The following is a 13778-nucleotide window of genomic DNA, read 5'->3' on the forward strand; positions in this document are numbered from 1 at the left end:
ACAGCCACTTGCTTTCGGGGTTTCGAAGTATAATCTTGTATTTGCGCGTAGCTTTTTCTGTGCAAACATCAAAAACCTCAACCAAATTTTCGTAAATCTAGGGAGGAGGCACGGTGCTTAAAAAGTGAGCCCAATCGTACTGACCAACTAGTCTGTCGAAATGCCTGGGATCGGTAACCGAGATAACTTTCCCAGCATGGGATACCGGAGGTGGTCCAGACAATTGTGTTAAACTACAACAGACGAAGTAATGGTCTGCAAGCTTGGTTTCTACGATAGCTGATTGCGCAACAAGGTCACCTGCCCGGATGTTAATGTGGTCAATGCAGGACGTTACGAGCTGTCCCGATAAAAATTCCTTGCGTGTTGGTTTACTAATGAATTCTTCCATGTCCCACTTAGAAAGAATATCAAGATAATCTGCTACTAACGGCATTGTAGGGCGAAGAGTATCAATGTTTATGTCAGTTAGCATGCACAAGTGTTCATCTAAAGCAAAAGATGACATTGCTGCATCAAGTTCAGCAAGAAACAGCCGCCCATTACAACATGGAGGTCGGTATACTGATAACAGCACCAACGATTGGTCAGTCCCGCTTATGCGCAAGGCGAGACCTTCTGCTTGTGTAAAACAAACGGGCAACTGTGATACAGTCCATGCATCTTTGACAAATACTGCAATACCCCCGCCTTTCCGTCCCTGGCGAGTGTATAAAGAAGTTTGGAAAGTCGGAATGCAGAATCCAAGAAAACTTTCTGATGAAACGTTGATCTCAGTTAAAATAAAAGGCTCGAAAAACGAGCGAAGAGAGGACGTTAGAACACAGAACTGATCCCAGTGTTTCCGAATGCTACGGATGTTGACGTGCGCAAGCCGAATAGAATTTCCCTTTAAAGTAGTGAAAAATGTTTTCACCTCAGGGAAACCACTACCAACCAGTTGCTTTAAATGGTCCATTCACAATTGATCCTCTCAGTATCAGTAGGCGTGTCAATGCGAATCTGGGACTCGCCGTCGGACTTTCTACACAAAATCCTTCCGTTTCTGGTCCAGGTGAACTTGTAACCGACTTGCTTTGCCCGTAACCTTGCCAAGTGGTACAGTTCACGGTTAGCTCTAGTCAAGTTTTCGTTGAAGTATAGTAGAGGGAAATCTGTCTGAGCAATAGTGGCCAGCAGTTTGCGGGCACCAAACCACCTGTCTTTGACTGCGACCCTCTTTGTCTGTACCAAGATAGTGGAATCGAGCCTCTTTTAGCCGGTAAACGGTGAACAGCCAGGATTTCGTCTTTTTTAACGTCCTGTAACTTCAGTTTTAGGGCTAGATCACTCAAAAAGGCCGGCAAGCTCATTTTATCCGACAGGCAGGGGATAACTGTGTTAGTACTCCGTCCATATCGCTGTCAGATAAACAAGTAGCCTTTTTAAAAATGTGATGCATTTTGATGTCCCAATGCTTTTAGTATTTTAGTTTTGTGTATATAAGCAGCGCCTTTTTTGAATAAAGTCTTGTTGGAAGTTCGGCACTGTGGTGTGTGTTACGTGTTTCTTCTGCGTCCCTGTTTTAGCGCCGAGTAATTTTTTAGCGCTGCAATGGTGATGCAACGCAAGGCTTTAACTCGCTTGACATGACTCACGAGGGCCAAGACGTTGTCAATCTGCCTTTTCTGAAACCCGACATCTGCTGAGGATATATGTGTTCTTCGTCATGTCCGCATTCAGGCGTAGGTGCACCATTTTCTACCTAGGCTTACCATCACAACTCAGTAGAGTAATCTGCCAGTAAGTGTTGATGTCCGTGTATACACACTGCGATTCGAGAATATTCAAAGCAGTGGCATACGCAGGGTTTCATTTCAGATTTTTTATTAAAGGTGTGCGGGATTTTATTCAATAAACCAAGAACTGCTCACGCGTACGCCGCTCAAAGTTTGGGCGCACACATTCTCGAGGTAGGTTGGAAGTTTTATCCAAAAATCAATTGAGGTGTTTTTCTGAGTGCGTCTGATTTTCTTGCTAAAACTTTTCATGTGTTCTTTTGCGATTCTTTTTACCAGAAGGGCCTGCATTAAGAATTGTTGAAACCATTCGCGGTCGGTCTTTTCCATCTAGTGGGAGTTCCTCCTCATTTCCTAAAATAGCCCCTAGTCTCCTTATTGGTGGTGTATGATTTAGAAAGGGATATTTTTGTGTGCATACAGCTTAGTAAGACTGCTTGTTACGGTGACCACGTACTAGCCATAACCTGCTCATTTCGACGTGCGTAACGAATAATATTTACTGTTATCGCAAACCACAATTTTTCTCAAACACGGTATTTTAACTTACATTTGTGAGAGATCATCTGCCACAAACTATAAAAAAACTCAGATAACTGCTGCGAAATATAATACGAGTCCTGCTGTAGAAAAAGAAAAGCCACAATTTTTGTGATGAGAAAGTGAAATTTAGGGGGTGGCACGGACCCCAAGGGGTGAACACGCGGCATGGCATTCACATGCGCTCGAGAGAGAGAGAGAAAACATTTTTATTGAGCATTTCTTTAGGTCAGAGGATACTCGTGGCTGCTGGCATGAGCCGAGCGGCGACGTCGGTAGCTCGGATGACCAGGGTGGTTTGCATGCCTGGGTCCGGGCTGCGCAGTGCCTCCTCCCACTGCTCCTCGGATGTGATTAGGGGAAAGCTATTTTGAGGGCAGGCCCACCTTAGGTGAGGTAGATTGGCTGGGGCGCCGCATCAGATGTGGGGTATATTGACGGGTGAATCTGCGTTAGCCTTGCGGGGTTTAGGAAGTCGTTTGTTTGTAGGAGGCGCCACACGTGTGCTTGCTCGTTAAGTTTTTTTTTCTGTCGGAGGGTAGACCGGGCAGCAGAGGCGGTAGTGCAGCGTGATTTCATTGTAAGACACTACTCTGTCCCTTCCAGATCTGGCTCCGTGGTTTGGATACAGGCTAGCTCCCGCCCGGATGGTGAGGCCTCGGGCCATTTCGTGAGCTGCCTCGTTTCCGTCGAATCCAGAGTGCGCCGGTGTTCATATCAGTTTTACGGGGGACAAGGGTGCATTGCGGCTCGAAATTTTGAGTGCTGCTTTGGAGATTAGGCCGGCAGAAAAATTTTGAATTGAGGTTTTAGAATCAGAGATTACTGTGCTTGGGGTGGGTTGCAGTGACAGTGCTATGGCTATTGCCGCCTCTTCCGCTGTCTCAGGACTGAGGGCCTTGACAGATACGGTATCTAAAGGGGACCCTCCCACGTTTACTGCGGAGATCGCGTCGGCCTCGCGATGTCTATATTCAGCTGCATCAACATACAAGGCGTTGGGCTTGCTTCAAAATTTTGTCTATGGAGGTCGAGCTCTTTTTTCCTTTCGCTCTACGTGGTGTAGGGGGTGCATGTTTCTTGGGATTGGCCTAATGATCAGGTTTGCGTGCGTATCATGCGGTGTCGGGAATGCGCCAGTTTGTTTAGCTGGATGTTTGATACATAAATTATGCAAGATGTGTACTCCTGTAGGGGTTTTGGATAATTGACCTTATTGATTTAACACGTGGGCTTTAATGAGTTCTTCGGCTTTATTGTAAACTCCTAGTCCCTCGAGTCTGGCTGTGGAGGTGCACAGGGGAAGGTGCAGTGCGGATTTATATATTTTTCGGATTAGCTGATTCACTTTGTTCAGTTCTGCAGTGCTTGGGTTTAGATATGGTGAACAATCGTTTATCCTGCTGATGACAAATGTTTGCACCAGCCTGTTCCTCTCATCTTCTTTTAAACCTTTGCGTCTGTTTAAAATTCGGCGAATCAGACCAATTGTTTGGTTGATATGTCTCTCAATTGTTTGGAGGAATTTAGTGTTTACCCTGTTGTTCTGAATTTGGAGGTCTAGGATTTTTAGTGATGAGACCTGTGGAATCCGATTGTCATTAATGTGTATTTTAATGTCCGGTAGTTGCTGTTTTCTTCGTTTAAAGTGAATTAGAAGGAGTTAAGATTTATTTGGTGAACATGATAATCCTCCTTCTTTGCTTCTTCTATTACCACCTGTGAGGCCCTCTGCAGAGTCTCCTGTATGTATGCGTCGCTACCGCCTCTCATCGACAGAGTGATATCTGGATACAGACTACATTTCAGGTCAGGGATCAAGATTAGCTTTTTGGGAATGTTCAATATTTCCAGGATAAATAGGAGTGGAGAGAGCACTGCCCCTTGCGGTGCGCCCTTGTCTGAAAGTAAAATAGAGTTTAAGGTGACGCTTCTTATGTTAAGTACTGCAGTTCTGTCCGTAAGAAAGTTCCTGGTGTAGTTGTATGTGCAGGTTCCTGGGTTAGTTGACTCTAGCCCGTCCATGATTGCAGTGTGAGTAACATTCTCAAAAGCCTTGGAAAGATCTAGTGCCAGCATTGCCGCCGTGTATAGGCTATTTGAAGTGGTTATATCATCATGAGATAGCTGGAGCAGAATATCTTGAGTAGGTAGTCCGGCCCTAAATTCTATCATTGTGTGTGAGAGCTGCTGTCTATCTTGTATGTGCTGTGTCAGTCTTGCTAGGATGATATGCTACATTATCCTTCCAAAGCATGAGGTTAAAGAGATTGGTCTTAGGTGTTCGAGAGTGAAGGGTTAGCCCGGTTTCGGAATAAATACAACTTTCACGTGTTTCCATGCCTGAGGGATGACGCCTTCTTTCCAACACTGATTGAAAAACTTCGCGATGTTAGTAATAGAATCGTCATATAGATTCTTCAACATCTTGTTGGTTATTTTGTCTGGGCCAGGGGCGCCTCTGAGCGAAGTTTAAGTATTTCCGCACGCACCTCTGCCTCTGTTATTTCCCTGTCCATCACCGGATTTGGTTGCCCGCTATACTGGGAAAGGGATTTGGCGTTCCAGAAGAGAGGTAGGTTATTATGAAATGTTCCATCTAGTCTCCGTCAGTGCCTGGGAAAGCTTGGATTATTTTAGTCAGTCTGTGTCTTTGGTCAGCCTTGCCGTGATCTGGGTCGAGCAGATGCCTGAGGGGCTGCCATGTTTTCATCATACTCATGTATCCTTTCATTTGATCGCAAGTGTGATCCCATTGATCTTGAGATAAGCGTGATGAATGTCTTTCTATGTCTTTATGAAGTTTAGATAGTCTAATTCTGAGTTTTCGGTTGATTTTGTTCTTTTGCCATCTTCTTTGTATGCTTTCGTAGGCATCCCACAGATGGTTAAGGTGTGGGTCAACAGCTTCAGATGGTATTTCCAGGTCCCGGTTTCTTGTGGCGGCTTTTACGTCTTTGAAAAGCTGTTCGGCTGGTTGATCTATGCCTGTTATATTCTCAATGCTATTTGGTTCATCGCTAGACTCTCGGATCTTTCGGAAGTCGTCCCAGTTTGTAAGGGTTTTCCGCCTAGAAACGTGTGTGATTTTATGTGTTAGCGTCAGTACACTCTGATTATTTGTGGGTTTTTACGCGCCGACGCAACGCAGGCGATGAGGCGGGGCTCCGGATTAATTTTGACCACCTGGGGATCTTTAACGCCAGTACAGTCTGTATTATATAGTGGTCGCTACCGAGAGATGTGTCGGTTACATTACAAAAGGGCTTTCCGTATGTGTAGTGTGAATGTGAGGTCAGAGGTGGAATCTCGCTGTACACTGTTGCCGATTCTGGTTGGCGTGTTAACTTCTGTTTCTAGCGTGAGGTGATGTATTTGTTCCTGATTCGAGATGTATCGTCCGTTAGGGTTGCACGTTAGGTACCCCCATACCGTGTGATGTACATTCAAGTCTCCCACTATGATGAGAGCATGACGTCCAGCTTCTTTACGCGCTAGGGAAAATAAGAGAATAAATTTATGGTCTGTAGCTTTTGGAGCACTCTATAAGTCGAGTATTAACAGTTTGGTTTCTCCTCTGTTTTTCTGTAGGATTGTTATAAAGTCATGGGGAATTTTTACTCTGTCGAATTGGGTTCTATGGGCGGGTAGATTTCTGTTTAGCAAGACCGCCGTTTTGGGATCATCATTGTTTTGGAAGGCTTTGTAGCCTGGCAACTTCACTACTGTGCCTCTTTCCTGTAGTGCTATTATTTCAGGAGGCGTTTCCAGGCTTTGTATATGCAATTGTATGTTGCCCCCTTTGCGTTTGAATCCTCGGCAATTCCACTGCCAGACGCGCACGGTGCCGAGTTTTCTATTAGAATTGTTAGCCATATTGGTTATCTACTTGGGGTGCCTGCACTGCGGGGTTGCTTACTGTGTTTAAAACACCCTGCATACAATTGTGCAGCTCTCCTCGGAGGGATTCTACGGAAGCTTGCAAAGTTCCCATATTGGTATGTAATGTGTAGTAGTTTTCCTGCATTTCCTTCAACTCGCTACGGAACTCTGTTATCTGTTTCCTAGTCCATGAGGCGTTGCCTTCCAATATGGTAAACATCCTTTCATGGTCACTTAGCTAGGCTGCTTCTGCATTCTCTGTAGCTGAGATTGTTTCCGTGGTTGCTCGCTTCTTAGCAGCCGGCGCCGGCGCATCCGACCCCGATTCGTCGTGTTGTAAATTTTCAATTTGTCTTCGGAGTGTTCTGTACTCTTGTCTTAAGATCTGATTTTCCTGCCTGAGCAGCATTATTTCGGCTCTGATGCCAGCTTGGTCTTTCGCTAGATCGGGGGGGGGGGGGGGGGGGTAATGGGGGTGGATTTTGTGGAGTTGAGGAGCAGCGAGAGGAAGCACCGGCAAAGCTTACCGACTTGTCGCCGCCTGGTACTTGTCTAGGGTTGCTTCCGGGGCCGTGCTCTTGGTAGAGGTGAATCTTCCTCGTTCGGCTTGTGGGATTTTCTGCCGATTAGCTGAGGGGGATCTTGACTGGTGTCGAGATTGGGACTTGGACCAGCTTCTTCTTGACTGGTGGCGGGTTTGAGATTTGGACGAGCTTCTTCTTCGGTGGGGACCGTGGGGGTGTGTGAACGTGCTCTTCTATCACTGTGGGCTGATCCAGTACGATGGTCTTGTGCACCAGAGCTGTCCTCCTTTCCCTTCGCGACGCATTGTTCGTATGTTTGCTGTTTTCGTCGCGGCAGGAACCCCTTGGGACAGTCTACGAAACCCGTGATGTGCTGTCCTTCGTACACCACACACTTGGACTTGCCACTAGGTGGCCGAGCGAAGCCGACGCATCCTACCCAAGCTCCGTCGACTAAGGCAAATTTAACCGGACTTGTGGGCCCCGGGCCCGCATACCCGGTCTCCGACGAACCAACGCCCCAACCTCGGAGGACATGGATCTGCAGCTTCATAGTACCTCGACCTACGAAGACGCTATGCTAGGCTTACCGACAAGTACGGCGCTGGCCGCGGTCGTTCCAGCGGCAGATTCAATCGCTGTCATGCGCACACCACTGCGCATGCACGAGAACCCTTTCGCTCCTCTCTCCGCTACTGTGCCCCCGCAAGACAGCGAAGGCAAGTGCGATGTTTCACTCACTTCTAACGTACGCATTGCGCCAACTGCAGCGAACGGCCAGAAACGCTCCCGGGGAACGCTTTCCTCACTGAACGCGGGGTCCGCGACTAGGCCTAAACCTTTCGTTCGGCACGGCGGCGCCCGAATTGGGCGTGGATAACAACCTACCGTGGTCCGCCGCGACCCTAATTCTCAGGACGAGACAGCTGACTACAACTCGTACGATTCGGATTCAGATCCAGCAAATCCACTAGACCAAAACGAAGAAGGGTGGCAGACAGTCACTTACCAACGCCGTAAACCGGCACGCAGTCAACCTGGCCTAGTCGAAGAACGCCGCGCGACTGCAGCTGTTATTCTAAAACCTCAAGAGCCGTGTAGAATTATGGGCGAGAAGTGGATTCTACTCGACGCGGCAATTTCGAAGCACGTGAAGATTTCCTCAACTACGCCAGAAAGGAAAGGCGATCCGCGAATTCTGATCCGGTATCTCGACAGAAGCAACCAAATAGCCGTGGATACGGACGACTGCGGAGTGCGAAACGCCCTTCTCACCATAACACAACTTCCTATCAATGGAAAACCCACACAGTTTCAAGCTTACGAAGCCATAGCGAGAAACCACATACGGGGCATCATCTACAACGCGGGCGGAATGACAGCTACCGAGCTTAAGGCGAACCTACACTGTCGAAAGTGCGAAATCATCAGCGCTCGCCTTATTGGCGAAAAAGGCACGGCGCTGGTAACGACGGAGCCTTCCTTTCAAGATCGAACTCAAATCGTTTGCGAATCAAGTTTTCCCTTTCAAGGCAGCAGTCAATGCTTGTCAGAACTGTCACAAGTTGGGACATTGGAAAGAACAATGTCCCAATGCAAACAAACCGCGTTGTCCGAGCGCGGCGGCAAACAGCAAGACAGCAGTGGAGAATGTCCCAAGAACACACCGAAATGCAGGAACTGTGGTGGGAGCCATCTAGCTACGGCCCGAAACTGTCCCAAGCGCGTAGAGATCAACAAAAAACTAACCACGGGGAAATCGCCAGCCGACGCTAAACGAAACCAACGCTCAGGACCGAAAAGAGACCAAGGCCTACTTTCGCCATCGCTTGAAGGACGGTCAAGAATGGTCGCCGTCAGGCGCAGTGCCGATAAAGCTTCAAGCAGCGCGCCTTCAACAACCTCCGAAAAATCTCTAGGGAAGCTTGTAGATCGCGAAGAGGGCACGCCTAGTTTTGCGGACGCAGTCAAAAGCACTGACCGGGAAAGGCGCGGCCAAGAAAGATCTTTAAGTCGCGCACCCCCGGAGCAATCGCCCCCCCTGGGGCCCACTACATCAGCAAGAACTCAGCCCACTGCCCACTCTCACAATGAAACCCCTCAATCCCCATTCAGTGCAACATCCAGTGAAAGTAGTAACCACGTTCTGCAAACTTCTCAGCAGCCACAACCCCAGCCTGATTATGAGGCGGTATTCTTAGCACGTCTAGCACAACTAGAGAGCAACATCATGACACGGGTTCAGACTATGATTGAACGCGCAATTTAAACATGCGTTCGCACTGTCATGGAGCGTCTTATGTTCAATGGAACTGTCCCTTTTGGGGTTCTCGATGGCCACCCCACCGACGAACGGAAACTTCCTTTCTCCTGCGAATGCCAATTCTCCCAGTCGACCCTTCAACATGAACCATGGCTCGCTCTCAGTCTCAAAGGAGCGCCTCAGGTCGTGGTCGGGATGCAAGGGGAGACATTCCGACCGTGATTCAGTGGAAGTGCCGTTCCCTAAAGAAAATGAAAGTGGACATGGTATTACAATGGGGACTGTTGCACAACGGGCGTAAACCTGCTGTGCTGTCTTTACAACAACTAAACAGACCCATTGCACGTCTTCCAGGCTACGAAGCCTATGGTTTTCCAGAAGGTCCGGCCACACCAGCACGTACGGCTATGTATGTAGATAGAACCCTGACACACACTAGGCTGGATACTGATCCTTGGTGCTCAAGCAGCGCTAGCGTCACTGGATGTAGACTTCAACTCACGTCAAAAATAACAATGGTTGTTTTCTCGGTATACCCAATTCCAGAAAATATCAGAAACAAGTCTAAGCGCACATCCCTGCAGACCTCAGCTTCATACCACACTTTCAGAAAGTCTACCGTAGTGACATAGTGCTTGTTTGCGGCGATTTTAATGCCCAGCACATAGCCTGGAACTACACCAAGTGTAGCCCCCACGGAAGCCGCATTCTAGGCGATCTCGACCACTACGGACTCACACTTCTGAATTTACCACTAGGTCATACAAGACTTGGACAGGACCGACGCCAAGCTGACACTACTCCGGACCTGACGTGGGCCTCGCGACCAAGTCAATTTCGATGGAGCCTTCTTGAGGATCCGCTGGGTAGTGATCATCTCCGCCTAGCAATAACTGTGAAGATACCACGTCAACGCGAGGGTCTAACAGGCTTAAAAGGGAATGCATGGTCACTCATTGGGACAAATATCGAGCCCTCCTGAGGGAATGTGACTCCATACAGAGCAGAGATGCGTTTACAGAAGCCATGGCTAATGCCAAACGCCATTCCACCAAAACACTTCGCGTCCCTTTTGATGATCCCGATCCCGATCGACACCTTCTTCATTTATGGAACAGAAGACTACGAATACAGTCTGCCTTCCGATCCAGGGGACGTCCTAAAACACTAAAAGCAAAACTGAAAGCAGTCCAAAGAGAAATCGAGCAGTATACCGCTGAAGTGGCGTCTATACAGTGGGCTCGAATGTGCAAAAAATCAACGGTTCAATAAGCTCTCGTCGAGCTTGGGGCATACTTAGATCCCTTCTTGGGCAACGTACGACTGCAGATGGGGCAGCCCACGTGGCTCTCAAAGAAGGCATTGGCTCTGAAGCGTTCGCAGAGAAAGCGGCTGAGGTCTTATTTTCAGAATCATCGAGTCCCAACTCCGTAATCTACGAGTAGGACGACACTCCAGCTGGGGAGGACGAACTTAACCAGCCTTTCACAATGGCAGAGCTCGAAGATGCCCTACGCAGGATTAACACGCATGGCGCGCCAGGCGCAAACGGTATCACTGGATCGCACATCAAGAACCTCCCAGAAGAATGCAAGGTGACTCTCCTTGCGGAATTTAATCGCGTCTGGCAAGAAGGCTCCATTCCCGACGACTGGCGACACTCAATTGTAGAACCAATACCGAAGCCGGGCAAAGAACCTAACTGCCTGGGGAACTTGCGACCGGTATCCCTTACGTCATGCTTGTTTAAGCTTTTGGAGAGCATGGTGAATGCTCGCCTTGTATGGTGGCTGGAGGAGCGTAGCCTTCTTGCTCCCACACAATACGGGTTCCGCTCCGGTCTGACGATGCAAGATATCATGTTACGCCTCAAAGAAGACGTTCTTGACCCGTTGTCTACATGTCCCCGTATGGTCGTAGGTGTTGACATTAGGAGGGCCTTTGATGTCCTTCCTCAGACCTCGATCATGCAAGCCGTAAGAGATCTTCGCATCAAGGAATACATTCACAATTTCATTGCTGCCTTCCTTCGGGATCGAACTTTCCAGGTCTAAGTTGGAAGTTCCCTCAGCCGCTTCATTACAACCGGGTAGAAGTCCCTCAAGGCTCTGTCATCGCTCTTACGTTATTCAACGTAGCGCTAAAGGCGCTTCCTGGAAGACTGGCCAGCATCGAAAACGCCGAACATGCAATTTACGCAGATGTGACGCTCTGGACCAAGCAAGGTTCTTTAGGTGCCCAAGAGCAGGCACTACAAGCGGCCCTGGATACTGTCGAAAGCTACACTGAGCAGATAGGGCTAACGCTGGCACCCGAGAAGACAGAGTTTGTGGTCATAAACTGTGGCAGGAAAACCCCATCCAAGGATGAGGACAAGGCTAGCGTCCACCTCACAATTGGGAAAAGGCCTATCCTTAGAAAACGCTCCATACGCATACTTGGGATGTTTCTCGACGAGCAGTGTATAGCATCCACCTGGTTTGGCCGGAGAGTTCATGTCACCAAACAAGCCATCCAAGTCCTACGCAGGATCACCAGCCGCACGAGAGGAGTCAAAGAGAACGAACTGCGACATTTTGTACGTGCATTTGTATACCCCGTATCATATACGGAGCACTGTTCCATCCGATCACGCTCACGCAGCTAAGCCTTCTTGAGCGCCTAAATAATGAAGTCAGGAGGGTGATAACCGGGCTTCCGAAATACACGCCCCTTCCGGCTCTCAAAAGCTGCAGCGCGTTGAGCGACATAGCGGACCTAATGTCTACTCATGAACTCACGCATATTGCGCGATTAAAGTCCACCAAAGCAGGCAGATTCACTCTGTAAAAAGTTGGTTTTGACATCTCGTCATTACCACCGCTCCCAGAAATATCTCCCCCTGGGAGCACATCGACATCGTAGACTCCAAGCCGCTACCCTAGAACATGGGACAATAACAAACGGCAAGGAGGCAAGCTTTCGCAAGACGACACGACACCCAAGCAAGGCAACTCATCGATGGCAACGACCTTACTCGCAAGACCCATGTAATCTATGTAGATGCAGCAATCGGCGAGCAGGAGCAGCAGCCAATGTTCACCGCGGCATGCACAAGCCATGACGCAACAACGCGAGGAAACAAGCTCCACCTACCTGTGAAGCCGTCAGCAGCTCCCTTGCAGAACTGTGCGCCATTGTAGATTTTGCCAAGCACGTCAGTTTGGCTCAACACCAAACGGGGGAACATTTCTCCCATCACTACCGAGTCTACACGGACTCGCAGGAAGCCTATCGTGCCTACCACAGCACTCGCACTACTACCGTCGTTGTCAAGAAACTGCGTCTCCACGTTAGCTACCTCCGTGCTCTGGGACACAACTTTCATGTACACTGGATCCCACGACACTCCGGAATACCAGGAAACGACCGGGCCCACCGACTAGCGCGCGCTTTACTTCTATTCGCGCAGTTGAAACAACCCGAGCGATTTTCCAGCCGGTTAGCTGACTACGTGGAGACGCACAATCAGTGGCTATATCCCGCAATAACGGTATGTGTTGCCAAGCAGCACCGACTCAGTTTTCTACGCAGCGCGGGCAATCCACTTAATATCCCTCCACTTCCTGGCAAGGCTGCTACTCGCTGGCAGCAAGTTACGCTCCGGCGGGTACAGACTGGCACCCTCCTTACCCCCTACCTTTCGCAGCGCTTCCGAAGCAAGGAAAGCAGCCGTTCCCTCGACCACCCCAACACTGGAATGTGCAGCCAATGTGGAACCCGGGCTGACCTGGAACACCTCCTGTGGTTCTGCCCGCTGTACTCTGCTCCCAGAGCTCGGGCCCTGGCCTAACTCACTTCAAAGCTGGGCCGCCCCACCCCCGTGTACAGCTGCAGTGGTTGCCAACAAACTTTGGCGGTCGCTAAACCAGTTTATGGATGATGCAGAAGCTCCTGCCACCGGTTCCCGGCTCGGACACACTGCCAGAACCACAGCCCGTCACGGCCGAAGCCAGTGATCAAACGACGAACCGTTTACCTTTTTTTTCTTCCACAGCAGCCTTAGATTGGCTTCAATATGTGAAATAAACGTGTTCAACAACAACACCACACACTTGGGAACGCAGTTATGTCGTTCTGCAGGGTCAGCTGGTCCACACTTGGAACATCTGGCAGTGGGCGCTGAATTTGGGCGCATATCTTGACGGTGCCCAGGCTGCCAGCACGCGATGCATGCTACTGTTATGCGTCTGAATGGCTTACACCGGTACGTGGCGGCCGGGTATCTGATCCAAAATGAGACCTTGGGGCCGTGAAAAAAGGATTTGCGCGTTGTTGGAGCTGCCGAGACGCCTATAGCTTCCAAAATCTGCAGATGGGGGTTGTATTCTACTATGCCGCTGTTAATTTCTTCCGGTGTGTCCTCTTCGGGGATGTTAAAAATGACACCCATGGCCATGTTTGCTGGAGCGGAGACATGTATGGCCATCTCGTAGGATTTGCTCTTGACAGTGAGCGACTGGATAGCAGCGTATTTCTGGGCTCGTGCTTCTGACGGGGTGCTGATTAGGAGATAATGAGAAATATGGTGGACCCGAATTTGGTCAGTGGGGTTTCGGGGGACGTTGACTGCTTTAAACATAGCGTCGTCAAGAGAAGCTTGGGCCACCAACTTGAGGTTTAGTCCTCCTCTGGGCCGTAGGACCACCTTGATATCCGCCTCCGGCAGTTGCGTCATCGGTGGGCTTCGGCGAGCCGGTCAGCTCTTGCGGGGTTGTTGACGTGCTGTTTGTTCAGCGGGGGCGGGTGCTG

This window comes from Haemaphysalis longicornis, unplaced genomic scaffold (genome assembly GCF_048455015.1).
Source record: "Haemaphysalis longicornis isolate Haplotype H1 unplaced genomic scaffold, Haemaphysalis longicornis Haplotype H1 scaffold_184, whole genome shotgun sequence".
Classification (NCBI taxonomy): Eukaryota; Metazoa; Arthropoda; class Arachnida; order Ixodida; family Ixodidae; genus Haemaphysalis; species Haemaphysalis longicornis.